Source organism: Myotis daubentonii, chromosome 9, assembly GCF_963259705.1.
Source record: "Myotis daubentonii chromosome 9, mMyoDau2.1, whole genome shotgun sequence".
Taxonomy (NCBI): Eukaryota; Metazoa; Chordata; class Mammalia; order Chiroptera; family Vespertilionidae; genus Myotis; species Myotis daubentonii.
The window spans coordinates 54517349-54531953 of NC_081848.1; the positions used below are offsets into that span (position 1 = coordinate 54517349).

At 37.3% G+C, this 14605-nt stretch overlaps 1 protein-coding gene across 26 annotated transcripts in view; it reads right to left on the minus strand.

The window, feature by feature from the left end:
* The window catches only part of SOX6 (SRY-box transcription factor 6), a 550404-nt gene that overhangs the window by 241071 nt on the left and 294728 nt on the right, over positions 1-14605 (minus strand). The window lies entirely within an intron of this gene.

Here is a 14605-nt window from a genome sequence, read left to right on the forward strand (position 1 = left end):
CAGATTATTTAAACTATTCCTAAGAATATAATGCTCAATAAACTTGTATTGGTATTACAATTATGATTATATCAATATTCAGTCAGCATATAGCATTTCTTAGACTGATAAGACAGAAAAAGGGGCCCTTTCCTACAGGTTTAAGTTTAGAAAATATTCCTTTTAATCCAGGTGATTATGTTTTAATTCCAAGCAAAATTCATGGGCTACTCACAGAAGAATGACAATTCTTAAAGGGAGAAAACACCAATCAACCTGTAACCATGTTAAAAAAAAATACAGCAACTTTCATAAAATACCCATTTATAGCAAAATGCAAAGAAAATAAAGTCCATATAATGAAAACTGCTACTACAGTTCTCTTATATAAAAAGAGAAGTATATATTCTCTTCAAGAAAATACTTATTTAAACATTTTTCCCTGCTGCATTTCTAAGTAGCACACTAGATTACAGGGAGTGATTATACTTGTTTCTATAAAGATTCATAAAGGTTACAGAAATTTAAACCAGAATATTCTAATAATTAGCACATTTTCCTCAATGTGTTCTTTTATCTCTATATTCAGATGGATCTGAAACTGACGCTACTGCTTGCAACTATTTACATGTATCTTTTGAGCTTCAAATCTTAACAAATAGGACATATTTCCAAAAGAGAATGCAGACTTAAATACTAAACCCTTAGTGTGAAGCATACTCCCATTAACTTTAACATTCCAAGTGTCAAATTTTGATAACTTCTTTTTAAATTATATTTAAATTGTTACTCTGTATCCAAATGCTTCTCCTCTCCCTATCAGTACCTTTCTCTTTAGCATTTTTTCCTTTCTTTTTTTTTTTTCTTCCAACTTCTAAATCCTCCTTGAATTTTTCAGAATGACAGTAAGGTCAAGATGGATCTAAAGGGTTTAGAAACTAGATAAGCTTTAGAAAAAGACAGCGAGCCCGGGGTTAGAGATGAGAAGACTACTGCACAATTAGAACGTATTGGCAAAAACAATTAACATTTGTCCATGACATGATCAATCAATCAAGGAATGGATGGAATCCAGATCAGTGCATCCTGAAATGCCTGATGAAGAACAACAGTACTAGCACGCTATCACAGAAGCTAAAGTTCTTTCTAAATAGAAGCCAGCTTGATTCTATTAAGAGAAAGTTCCCTGCCCCTTCCTTTACTTCTTCCCTTCTTTACTTCCCTCCTTCTTCCTTTCCATTCTTTCCTATTAAAATTGTCTTGGGCTTCAACGAGTGACCTACCACTGTGATTAAAAACTGGATTCTGAGTGACCTTCCAATAGGGCCTACATGCATTCCCATATGTTCAGTCTGTATTTAATTTCCAAAATGGTTTCTTGCCACATTTATTTTTAAATTGAGAAACAAGATGTGTACTTTGGTCTATACATATTTTATATTTTTGCTGAAGTCATAAAAAAGATAACACTGAGTCTTGAAAATTTAAAGCCAATCTTCAAAGCCGTGCCTAACAGAGATTACATTTTGCAAATAGGGTTTAAATGTCTGAGATATATTGATATAACATCAGATCATGGATAAGAATAGTCAACACAACATGTTCAACTTTCTATCCTACCCAGTTTTGTTACTTTTTTTATTGCCCTTTCATACATGTTATAACAATACACGAAACTGCTAATCACTGATACAAATGCTAAAACATAACTTGTTTGATTAAAATTTGAGTTGAGAGCATATATTGTAATCATAAAAGACAAAAGCCCAATTTTCTAGTAATGATCACAAACTCACAGCAAGTTCATAAACTAGTATTAGAAACATAATAAATGTAAAACATAAAAATATGTCTCTCATTTCTATAAATAGACCTGAAATCTTTCTGAGCTCCAGGAAAAGAATGCTTAAACTCCATGGGAGAAAAATAGAACTATATGGACAACAGGAACACACACTTCCAACATAAATCAAACCACGGGGACACAGCTTTACATAAAAGCTACTCATTAATAAATGGTTAATAACTTCAAAGCATTTCACATTCCTATTGGAAAATTAATTCTCACTCTAATGATAAATTAATCTAGCCATATAGTTCCTATTTCAGTAGAGGAAGCTGAGGGGGGACATAAAGCAGCCTTTGCATATCTCTATTATAGTTCATGAAAATATGTAATAACAACTACTGATGGCTTTTATCTATAGGACAAGACATACAACTAACTAAATACAACCTTATCAGCATTTAATCTCAATGCACAGAGATTCTAGAGAGATTCAAAACACTGAAAAATCTCTTGACAAACTCCCAGCTTCTCACCTAATTATCTGGCTGCCAAACTTCTAAGAGCTTACCACAATTAGTACTAAGCTCTCTCCACACTGTAATGGAAAGCTAAAGAGGAAGGGATAAAAGAACCAAAAAATTCAGGTTGTTAACAAATACTACCTAAGCAGAGGACTGTCACCACCGAGAGGTTTCTGACTTGAAATGAGGAAATGTGTAATAAACATATACATAAAAACTTATTTTAATTTTTAAATACTTTATATTTTAAAAATTTAAGATTCCCCACACAAAACAATATCCAGGTAAGGGTGGAAATTAAAAGTAAGTATTCATCTCCTTGTACTACATGCTTCACTACATTAATAGGACACCAGCTTTACAGAGGCAATTGGTCAGATCAGACTTTGCCCCAAGTACAGATGCAAAATCCTAAGAGGTCAAATACGTAAAGAACTCCAGTTTGCATCGTGTAAGAGTAGGAAGGAGCATGCAGAGTGGCTGTAGCTCACCAATTAGTCAGGGTTCCAAATGGCAGAAAGGTACTGAACATCTCCCAGATATTCTTGGATTATTTATTCAGATAAATGTGCTTTACATGATTAAATTGAAAGCAGCTAAAAAATGTATGGTGGTGCCATAGTCCTCAAATCAATAAGACAATACACAGCTTATTTCATGATCTAACTTTGACTATTCAAATTTCAGTGTTTTGACTGAGTTGTCTTCAGCTAAGACATAGAGGAGCTATATACCTTTTGGAAACTGAGATAAAGAACTATAACATTATGGTATTTTAAAAAGTCACCATAATATGTACATATTAAAAATGAATGTAAGCTACACCCCTCAGTATAAAAGTGGAAAATATCAAATTTAATTCCTCTTACTTTGAAAGAATTAGCCTCCAAAGCCAATACATAGTCAATAAAATACAGAATTTTATTATATTTATCTCATTTTTGTAAATAATGTATTTAAAAAGGACTATGGAAAATCAAGAGCTGGACTTGGGATTTCCCAAGTCCATTTAAATCAAAGATGTAAAAGGTTTTGATACATTATAAATTAATTTTCAGTTGCATAGTTTTTGTTTGTTTGTTTTTTCTTTTTCTTTGCAAATTTAAGTTTTTAAAGAAACTTTTCCTAGGGAACAAGGAAAGGCAATTCAGAACTAATTTTTCATAAATATCCTGCATAACGATTGCAAAGCAGTGTTTTTGCTTCCTAATCAACTAGGTTTCAGTCCATATGAGTCAAGAGTGCTTTTTATGCTAATAATTAATTTTACAGTACAAGAGAAATTCAAAGTGAAAGTATGTGGGATATTTATTTTCTAATCTGTGTAGTATTTTAAAAACAATTTAAAATGATTTCTAGTAAACAAAGTCGAGGCTGTATTAACACTTATTCTGCAAAAAATAAAGATATTTCAAGTGGGTCAAAGAGAGTACATTTTTTTAAAAAAATCATCACTAAAACTAAATCATGGGGAATAGAAAAAAATGGAAAAAAATCATTGTACTTTAAAACAATTGACCTGTGAGTAACCACTTATTATTCCATTTACCTCAAATGCTAAGCCATTAGAAACATGATATAGAAAATATCTTTAAACTATTTTAGTGAGAAAAAATAATGGCTGCTGCTCCTCTATGCAGATTTCCTACTGCTATACTAACTCTTTTAAGAAAATATTGAAACAATTCATTTATTTTTACCATAGGGATTATACATTTCAAATGCAATAATTTTTCTCTGTATCCAAGAATAATAACTTGTCAAAAGTACCCTTGACCTTGGTTTACAAGTAATCTGACAATATATATTTATATCCTTGCTGATCATCCCATCCCACATTTTTCTTTAGGAAACAGAGATGCACAAGCCAGTTACTGTACATATTTCCACAGTGATAAGTGCTTCAGAATACAGTGGGATAAAATTGGAGCTTGGAGAGCTTGAAGAGCACTCTTAAATTTTAATTAAAACCCTCCAAGCTCACTAAAAATAATTAGACACTAAAATGTGCCAGTTTTATTTTGAAGTCACGATAACGTATAAAGCACACTCCCTGACAACTGCTTGTGCTCTCCTCTCTTTCTCCCCCTCTCCAATGAAACAACTGATTTTCCAAATACGAACAAGGGGGTATAAATAGAGGCTGTTTTCAGGCCTGCCCTTCATGCTGGGAAGCTGACAGAAAAGACAGCAGAGTGGGTTTTTCAGACTGCGCCAAATGAAACTAGAATAACTTGCCTAACCAAGAGTTCGAATCACTGACAAACCCTAGATAAAATGCAGTCTGCAAGGAACAACACAAGTTGTATCACTGATCTTTTCTGATCCAAAAGTTGAACCTTTAACCTCTTAAATGTTTTTGCTATCTTAAAATATCTCATACAATGCTATATTCCACCCTATTTTTAGCCAAGCAGCAAGAGAAAGCATGCCTTTCCCATACAGCAGGGAATGATATAAACATCAACACAGATGCTCTGCCAGGAAGAGCTGGACTTCTCAAGCACTTGATCATTAAGGAATGCACCAACTGTTTTGGATAATCTCGTGCCAGCTCCCCTTTTGCTCCACACTCCCCTCTGGGAGTGGCCAATCTTGTCCTGGTCCTAATTTTTCATTTTACTCCTCCATAGCCCCCTCCTCAATCCCCAAAAAGATGAGAAATGGCATTTATGCCTAGCAATGAAAAAAGCAGGCTTACTTCCCCAAACAGACCAAAACTTTAAAACAATTAACCCTCCCCTCTTCTTTCAGATAAATTGCTAAGTATAAAATGCAATCTGTTTCCTTTGTTTATTCAATATGAACAATTTGTAAATGACTCAAGGATAAAATTCAGAAAATGTTGTGCTAAATTAGAACCATTATAAACATGCTAATGACTCAATGCTTGAGTAAAACATGCATGATCGGTATGAAGAAATAGATTTAGTTCTTGTGAAATTCTGTTGTGCTGCCTTAAAACAATTTGGTCATTAAATCAGATATATTCCTTCCAGGAAAAAATGTAATTCCACAACCACTTTACTAGATAGTATTGAGAGAGAGAGAGAGAGAAAGCGAGAGAGAGAGAGAAGGAGCTATTGAAATGTCATTAGAACTATTAGATACAAGATTTTGGCATTTTTATAAGGGAGAAAAAGCCTCACATTTGAAATCTGCCAGAAATACACATGCAACATCATCACATTAGGCGCAATATCTCTTTGCACTGTTTTTATCTACCAAAGTCTTTGATAATTTTTTATAGGGACTTCTAAAAACTGAGACTTAACAAACACTCAAGGAATTCACATTGTTATATAGATACAGATAAAAGATATATCTCTTTCATCTGCTTTCCCAGGCTACTTAGCACCTAGAACAAAATCCGAGGGATTATTCAAAACGAAATTCATCTCCCATATCTATCGGAGTACAAATGCTAATTGGTAGCAGCTGCCCCATGCCAGAATAGAAAAAGAGCGAAACACCCAGCAGGTGATTCAGAGGCTCGTGGCCTACCGCTATAGCTGCGAGACTTAGCTGATTGCTGAGACCAACGCCCCCATTTCAGAAATGAGGAAACAGTCAAAAAAGTCATCTGCCTTGCTCAAGGTCAAACAGTTGGTGACAGGGCCCTGACGCCAGTTCATTGCTAGTTTTACTGAAATGACTACTTAAATTATTATTTGAACATCAGTTTTATAGTCTCCACTTCAGATATGGAGAGAAGCACTCTAGTTCTTTGGAGAAGGGTGCTAAAAACTCAAGATATTTCAGTAAAAGTCAGTAGTGTTCAGCAGCCTATTCTCCCATACACACTCCATTACGCTGCTCCTCCATATTCCTTCCCATAATGTTTTATCTCGTTTGCACTAAGGGCTTGCCTTTCCTGAATATCATCTGTTAAGGAACAGTTAAGATGCTACTTAAAAATACTGTTAAACCCAAAAAGTAATTCCTTCCAAATTAGATTTTATCTTCATGTACAAGAAGTAAACATGCAGCCTGAAACCTTGGTTTTTCACTGTAGCTTACTGCCCACAACACGTTCAAATTCACCACATGTTCAATGGAGTAAAATGTCCTATTAGAGACTATAGCTGTCCATATTGCTGAAATATTACTCATCATGACACCCTACCCTCTCGTGATCCTATTTTCTGCTGCTCCATTGCCAAAGGCCAAAGTATTCAAACAATTAACATATATAAAACACTGCTCTTTGAGTTCCACAAATACTTGAATTCATTTTTACTTTTTCAGATGCATGCTTAACTCCTTTAAAAAAACTAACAACTGTTTTGGGCAGTGAAAAAAATAATTTGTGTGTGGCCACTGTGTTCTATATTCCTTTTGTTTTTGTTTTTGTTTTTTTGTTGTTGTTTGTTGTTGTTGTTGTTTTTTTTGGGGGGGGGGGAATACTTCTGAGTGCTACTGTTGTTGTGATGCAAGTTGTCAATCACAGACATTGCTGCCTGCCTCCTACTGCTCCTCCCAGGAATACAAAGAGGAATTTGACCCAGGAATTATCTGAAAAGCCTCTCAGGTTGGAAGCAAGAAGCATGTGGGCCATGGCCATGGTCCCTGGAACATAAAGTAAGATAAGATAGAGAAAAAAATCTTTACATTGTGTTAGCACACTTACATCCAAAAATAATTAAAACCAATTTCTGCTTCTGGGCTTCTTGGTAATGTAAGCCCATATATTCCTGTTTTTGCTTAAGCTAGTTTGAGTTGGGTTTCTGCCAGTTACAAGTTAAAAAAATAAACAATAGAAAATCATAACAAAAGCTGTCATACACAGACAAATGTGTTATGTTTCAAATTTAACACTGGAAACCACCAACGCATTAACTTGTACTGCCAGTTTAAAACATTTATTACTACCAGGTTAAAACAGTGAAGTAAATATTTTGCTTTATTGAAAATATGCAATGACTGTAAGTAAACACTTATAGGGCTGCTATTTACAACTATTTAGCTATCTGAATTAGGATTTTTTAAAATATATTTTTATTGATTTCAGAGAGGAAGGGAGAGGGAGAGAGAGATAGAAACATCAATGATGAGAGAGAATCATTGATCAGCTGCCTCCTGCAGGCCCCCTTCTGGGGACCGAGCCAGCAACCCAGGCATGTGCCCTTGATGAAATCGAACCCGAGACCCTTCAGTCCACAGGCTGATGCTCTGTCCATTGAGCCAACTTGGCTAGGGCTGTATTAGGATTTTTTAAAGTGAAACAGCCTAAAGAAAAGACATCAGAAATAAAGTGGAAACTGAAACTCATAAAACACACACACTCACAGCAACAAAAACTCCTATCTAAGATCAACAAGCATGGGTTTCAGTTTTGTGTTTATCAAAACAGCTTCATTGCTCTAGTTAAAGGACTTTATATTTAATGCTATAAAATGAAATTATAAAATAAGTTTTTACTGATAAAATATCCCTACTTATCTCTTTTATTTATGTATTGACATTCCATAAAGATCACTTTAAAGCAAGGTCTTAAGGGCCCTACATAATCTGGCCCTAGTGATTCATCTCCTATTATTCTTTTTTACCTTTGACATTGAATACATTGAGATAACACTGGTTAACAAAATTATACAGGTTTCAGGTGCACAATTCTACAATACATCATCTGTACACTATATTGTGTGTTCACCACTCCAACTCAAGTCTCCATCCTTTCTCCCCCTTATACCGTCCTCTACTCTCCCAACTCTCTTCTCCCTGACAATCACCACTGTTGTCCCTGTCCATGAGTTTTTTTCTCTTTTTTTCTCTCAATCTCTCCACCTTCACCCAGCCTCCCATAGCTGTTCATTCCGTTCAATTGAGAACACCAAATGTATCTCACTCTTCTGTACATATTTTGTGCTGTTTCACTTCCACACCTTCACTCATGACATCCTCCTGACCAGAATATCTCCCCACCCTTCTTGATGCTCATTCTGCAATGCCTACATTAAATACCACCTCTTCAATAGAGATATGATGCTATACAGCAACAAATAAAACAAACTACTACCTGTAACAATGACATTATATTGAATAAAAAAAACACATGGATGTAGCTTTATAATTTCATTTATACAAAATTCAAAAACAAACAAAATGAATGAATCTATGGTGACAGGAAAAAATAGTGATTATCTTTTGGAATTTATAATTGGGAGGGAGAATGAAGGAGCCTTCTGGGACACTGGAAATGTTCTTTATCTTGCTAAGGATGATGATGATGATTACCATGAGTGTGCACATATATAAAAGTTTATCAAGAGGTACACTTAAGAGTGTACACTTTACCACATGCATGGTCTATCTAAATAAAATATTTTAAAATACATAATTATTACCCTATACTCAGGCGAATTCTTACAAAACATATATTAGATACCATATAATATTAGTTAATTCTCTACTTGTAAGGTGAAATGTAGAACAGACTACTTCAGTGACAAATACAACTTCCCATAAATAAAAAAGAGGTCATCTGGCATTTGTGTATGGAAAAGCCAGATTCCCCAGAACAAAAACAGAAATAAAATTATAAGATCCCAGAGTATCTGAAAAACGCATGTATCTTTGTCTCCACCCTGCCCCCCCCCCCAAAAAAAAGGACAGACTTTTTAGCTCCTGCAGTTAGAAGTAAGATGACACATTCCATGTGACTATTATGAAAAAACAAGTTTTTACAGAAATAGGAATGAAGAAATACAGGAAAGGCACAAAGTTTCTCTAACCTTTTATTTAAAATTCTCCAAACATTTACCCTTAGAATAAAACATAAATTCCTTGAAATGAACTTAAATGGTTCTGGAACCCACTTACCTCTCTAGGTGTTCTCACCACTGGCTATTCTTTTCTTTCTACTCCGTACTGAAATCCTTTCCGTTCCCACAAAGAACCCGATGCTACCTGCCAAACTCTCTTTCCTGTGACATTTACATGTGCTCTTTACCCTGTCTGGAACATTCCACTACCTTCTTTTACTAACTCCTATTCATTCGGTAACAATTTAAAAGCCATTTCTCCTCAAGAATGTCTTCAGTAGATTATTGAAATCCTATGCTACCCAAAGCATGACTTTCAACATATGCTATTATAACCTCATCATCAATCCTATCAGACTATAAGTTCTATGAAGCCAAGAAATATATCTATCCTGCTCACTAGCATATCTTTAGTGTCCAGCATAGCCATTGGAATATAGAAGGCACTAAGTAAAAATATGTAAATCAATGAGAATGAATGAAGGATGAGAGGACATAAGGTACAGTAAATCTTACTAGGATCCCAAGGACAAGTAAATAATAGTATAAACACAATTTTACTACTGTATCTATTATCTGTAATTATTTACCTTTTGTGCTGCCATAGATTTCAGTTCTCTTTTTTTAATACATCAGCATGCCTTGCCTACACTTAAGACACCAAAGAAAATATTTTCAAGGGAATCACAGTTCCCTAATGTCTAATGTACTGGTAGAACTAAAGATTCAAATAAGAACACCCTAGGGGAAGATGCAATTTAAGGTGGCAGATTCAGAACACTCATTAAGCCCATCACTTCAACAGGAAATGCTCCATTTGGGATTCTGCTATCAAACCTGGAGTTTAGTGTAGTTCTTCTCAATAATGGAATACTATCCTTTATATGAAAAAGTGACCCACAGATAACTGATAATCAGCTTGTTAAGATCAAAGCAGGATGATTAAAGCCATTAATCTTTATTTATTTTTAATATAATTTTATTGATTTAAGAGAGAAAATGAGAGGGAGAGAGATACAGAAACATCAATGATGAGAGAACCATTGATCAGCTGTCTCCTGCACACCTTACACTGGGGATTGAGCCTGCAACCCAGGTATGTGCCCTGTTCGGGAATCAAACCATGATCTCCTGGTTCATAGGTTGACACTCAATCACTGAGCCACGCAGGCTGGGCAAAGCCATTAGTCTTTAGAAGTATCATTTCTCTCACAGCAAGGACAATAAATTAAGAAATCATCAGCATTTTGAAAACTTCTACCTAAACACAAATTCTTTTTTTTAAATCATTTTAACCTTATTTTCAATGTTGACATTTTGAGTGAAAGGAGAATAAAAGCTAAAATTATGCTCTCAAAAAAGAAAACAGTTGTAGTCACAGAAAGAAAAATTATAGCTTAAATATGTCACCCTTTCTCATTATTTTGAGAGGAAACAGGAAAAATGGTACCAAATTCTCAACTAAGTATTGTTCTGTGAAAGTCCAAACACTGACCAATTCTCTTGATCACACAGAGAACGAAGGCTCTTTCAACAGCCCCATACATAACTTAAAGATGAATGTCATATGCCTCTCTATCTTCTATTCAAACTAGGCAATTAGTGGTGTCAGAGGGAATACAGCTATCAACTAAAATGAAAGCTGATAATAGTATGTGTCTATATGTTTTGACCCTACTATGAACATCAAATGTGGTTACTTAACAATTTCTTATAATTAAATGGCAAGTCAAGCTTATCAACAATATAGTTCTAAAATCAGTCAGTTCTCAGTATTCAAAGATTATGTACATCTGTTGGTCTGAATAAAACTTGCAACAAGTGAGTAAAGTTCTGGAGATCTAATGAACAGCATTGTAATTATAGTCAACAATGCCATACTATAAACTTGAAAGTTTCTGACTAGATCTTAATTATTCTCACTGCCCACACACACACAAGATCATTATGTGATATGACAGAGGTATGCTGGTAATCATACTGTAATATTTAAACACTAGAAGCCTGGTGCACGACATTCGTGCATATGGGGGGGGGCGGGGGGGGGGGGAGTCCTCAACCTGGCCTGTGCCCTCTTGCATTCTGGGACACCTCCAGGGATGTCCAACTGCTGGCTTAGGCCCACTCCCTGCGGGCCTAAGCCAGCAGTCACACATCCCCCAAGGGGTCCTTAACACTGCCGCAGAGCCAGTAGAGGCTCCTGCCACTGCCACTGCACTTGCCAGCTATCAGCCTGGCTTCTGGCTGAGTGGCGCTCTCCCTGTGGGAGCTCATTTGCACCCTGGTGGTCAGGGCTCATGATAGCGACCAGGCATTCTGCCGTTTGGTCGATTTACATATTAGCCTTTTATTATACAGGATATCAAATCAACACAGTGTACACCTTAAACTAATACCATGTTATATATTTCAATAATACCCAAATTTTAAAAAGAAAAATATATACACATAGGCCAGATACTGAGCTGAAGTGAGGAAGACAATTACCACTCAGATGGGCAGAAAATACTCTTGCAATGCCTGAAGCCTAAGCTGAAATGTGATAAGGCTAAACAAACAAAAATAACAAGGCCAGTCTAAAAATGTTCTCTCTGAAAGCAAAGAGACAATGTCTCAGAGTACAAGTTCTGTAATCATTAGCTACAGCCACAAACAAAAGTTTAATGTTTAAAGAAGGGAGCTAGCTGCACACCATTCAACAAACCGTCATAGGATGATAGTATCTGTGGCTGTACAATCTTTAGAGTCATTGCATTTGCAGGCAACATAGTACCTTACACATAAAGCTATATTTTACATCAAGGTGCTTCAAATATGCAGATTGTGCCTGTACTGTTGGTGACTCACCATAGGAAGAAAAACTGTAGTAACATCCTATGGTCAGATCATTGATGCATTAAGAAGATCGAAGTGCAGAGAAATATTTCTAGGTTTTTCCTGAATTTTATGTAAGAGTCTCAAACGGCTAAGTAATTAGTTGCTGAGAAAGGAGATTCACTGCAATCAGTTTCTAACTCCTTAACATCGAATCCAGTCTCAAAATTCACATAAGTCTTATCAAGTTATCCATTTACAGGTGACTTTCTTCCCTCACACTCATCTGCCTTCGTCTTTGTAAGATGTTCTCAGAATCCAAAACAAAAATTTGCAAGAAAATTAAATATTTTGATGATTAGGGGTTTTGTTTCAGGTGGATTCCTTAAAGGATAGTAACAGTAATAAAATAACAATGATGATAATGACCTTTAAGCTCTATGTCTCCAACAAGAGTTGAAATAACTAAGAATAGCCTTGATTTTATCCTAATTTTCACTTCCCAAGGACCCATAGAGTTCTCCAAGATGTAACTTCTGGATCCCAATACTAACTGAACCCTATAATCACTCCCATTGCCTTCCTGACCAAAGTAAAATTTCCAAGAGTAATTATTTTCAGCTACTCATAGTCTCAATCATACTATAGGAATGGAAAGCATTCTTTGCTTCCTGTTTTAAACTTTGAGAGAAACTACTCTGAGCCATTGAAAATGACTTTGATATACCTCCAAGTAAGCTGCTCATCAAATATGGAGGAAGGGTGATCCCTGAGCACCTGGGAGTTTGTGTATTTGCTTCCTTAAAGTCTTTAAGTAACAGCCACTGCACACTTGGCATTTCTAGGAATTGCATAATATCAGAACAGAATTGCTCTTCTTTAAACTGGAACTGCTCCTTTCTTTTTTTTTTTTTCCAATTGACTTTAGAGAGAGGAAGGAAGAGGGAGATAGAGATAGAAACATCAATGATGAGAATCATTGATCTGCTGCCTCCTGCATGATCCCCATTGGGGATTGAGCCCAAAACCCAGGCATGTGCCCTAACCGGGAATTGAACAACCTCCTGTACCAACACCAGACACTCCATTCAGACTTCTTGTTGTGTGTAAAAATTAAAAACCTATTTCTTTAAGCTAAGGTGGTTAAATATTTTGTTTTGTTGTTGATACTGGCAGCCTAAAGCATTCCCAACTAATGTAAGTTTCAACACTGAATAGTCATGCCACCTGAAGCATAACAGCCTCAATTTCCTCATTTGTTACAAAAACTAAATGAGAGAACATTTGAGAAATACTTAGTTTTACACAGAGTGGTTGCCTTAGTAAAAGATAGTTTAGTCTGAGCTATAAATGTTCAACACTTTATAGGAGAAACTAAATGTTAATCACTGTTACTACAAAATCCTAGTTCTAAGGCAAAGCACCTAAGGCATATGAGCTGACTGTGTGCCATGGACTGAAATGTGCCCCCCCCCAATCCTATATAATAAAGAGCTAATATGCAAATGGTCATCATGCCATCACGCCTTAATGGCTCAGACACTCAACACTGGGGAGAGAGGAATGGGGACTAGCCAGGCACAAATGAGCTTGAGAAGTAATGGGGACAAGCCAGGCTGCGGGCCGGGAGAGGGACAAGCCACCCGCCCCACGGTCCCGGGCACCAGCGGCTGGGGCTGCGGCCTGGGAGAGGGACAAGCCACCCACCCCATGGTCCCAGATGCCAGCAGTTGCACCTGTGCCTGCGGCCTGGGAAAGGGACAAGCCTCATGCCCCGCAGTCCCAGGCACCAGCGCCTGTGGCTGCAGCCTGGGAGAGGGACAAGCCACCTGCCCCACGGTCCCGGCGCCTGTGGCTGCAGCCAGCCCAGGCGAAGCTAGCCTGGGTCCTGGGTGCCTGTGGCCGGCCAGAGGGAGGGAAGCCAAGGTCCCGAGTGCCTGCGGCCAGCCAGTGGAGGGAATCCTGGGTCCCAGGTGCGGGGCGAGGCAGAGGCGGTTAGGGGCGATCAGGCCAGCAGGGGAGCAGTTAGGGGTGATTAGGCTGGTAGGGGAGCAGTTAGGGGCAATCAGGCAGGCAGAGGTGGTTAGGGGTGATCAGGCAGGCAGGCAGAGGGGTTAGGAGCAATCAGACAGGCGAGCAGTTAGGAGCCAGTGGTCCCAGATTGTGAGAGGCAGTCGGACATCCCCTGAGGGGTCCTGGATTGGAGAGGGTGCAGGCCGGGCTGAGGGACACTCCCTTGCCCCCCACCCATGCATGAATTTTGTGCACCAGTCCTCTAGTAAATATATTAATGCCCTAATCCCAATGTGACAGTATTTGAAGATGGGGCCTTTGAGAGTTAATTGGGTTTAGATGTGGTCATAAGTTTGGGATCCTCATTATAGGATTAGGGTCCTTAAAATGAAGGAACACCAGAGTTTTTCTCCCTTCCTCCCCCCTTTCCTTCTCCTTCCCTCCCTCTCTCTCCACACCATGTAAGGACAAAATGAGAAGATGGACATCTGCAAACCAAGAACTGAGCTCTCCAGAACAGTGAGAAATAAATTTCTATTAAAATACCCAGTCTATGGTATTTTGTGATGGCAGCCTGAGCTGATTAAGATACTATGTGAACAGCATCTACCACAACGTGGCCAATAGGACAAAAGGGGAACATTGAACTGCTTAAGAAAGTCTGGCATCTTCCATAAGTATTTAACAAAAGGTGCATTCTGTTTATCGGCTACCTACCTTTCATT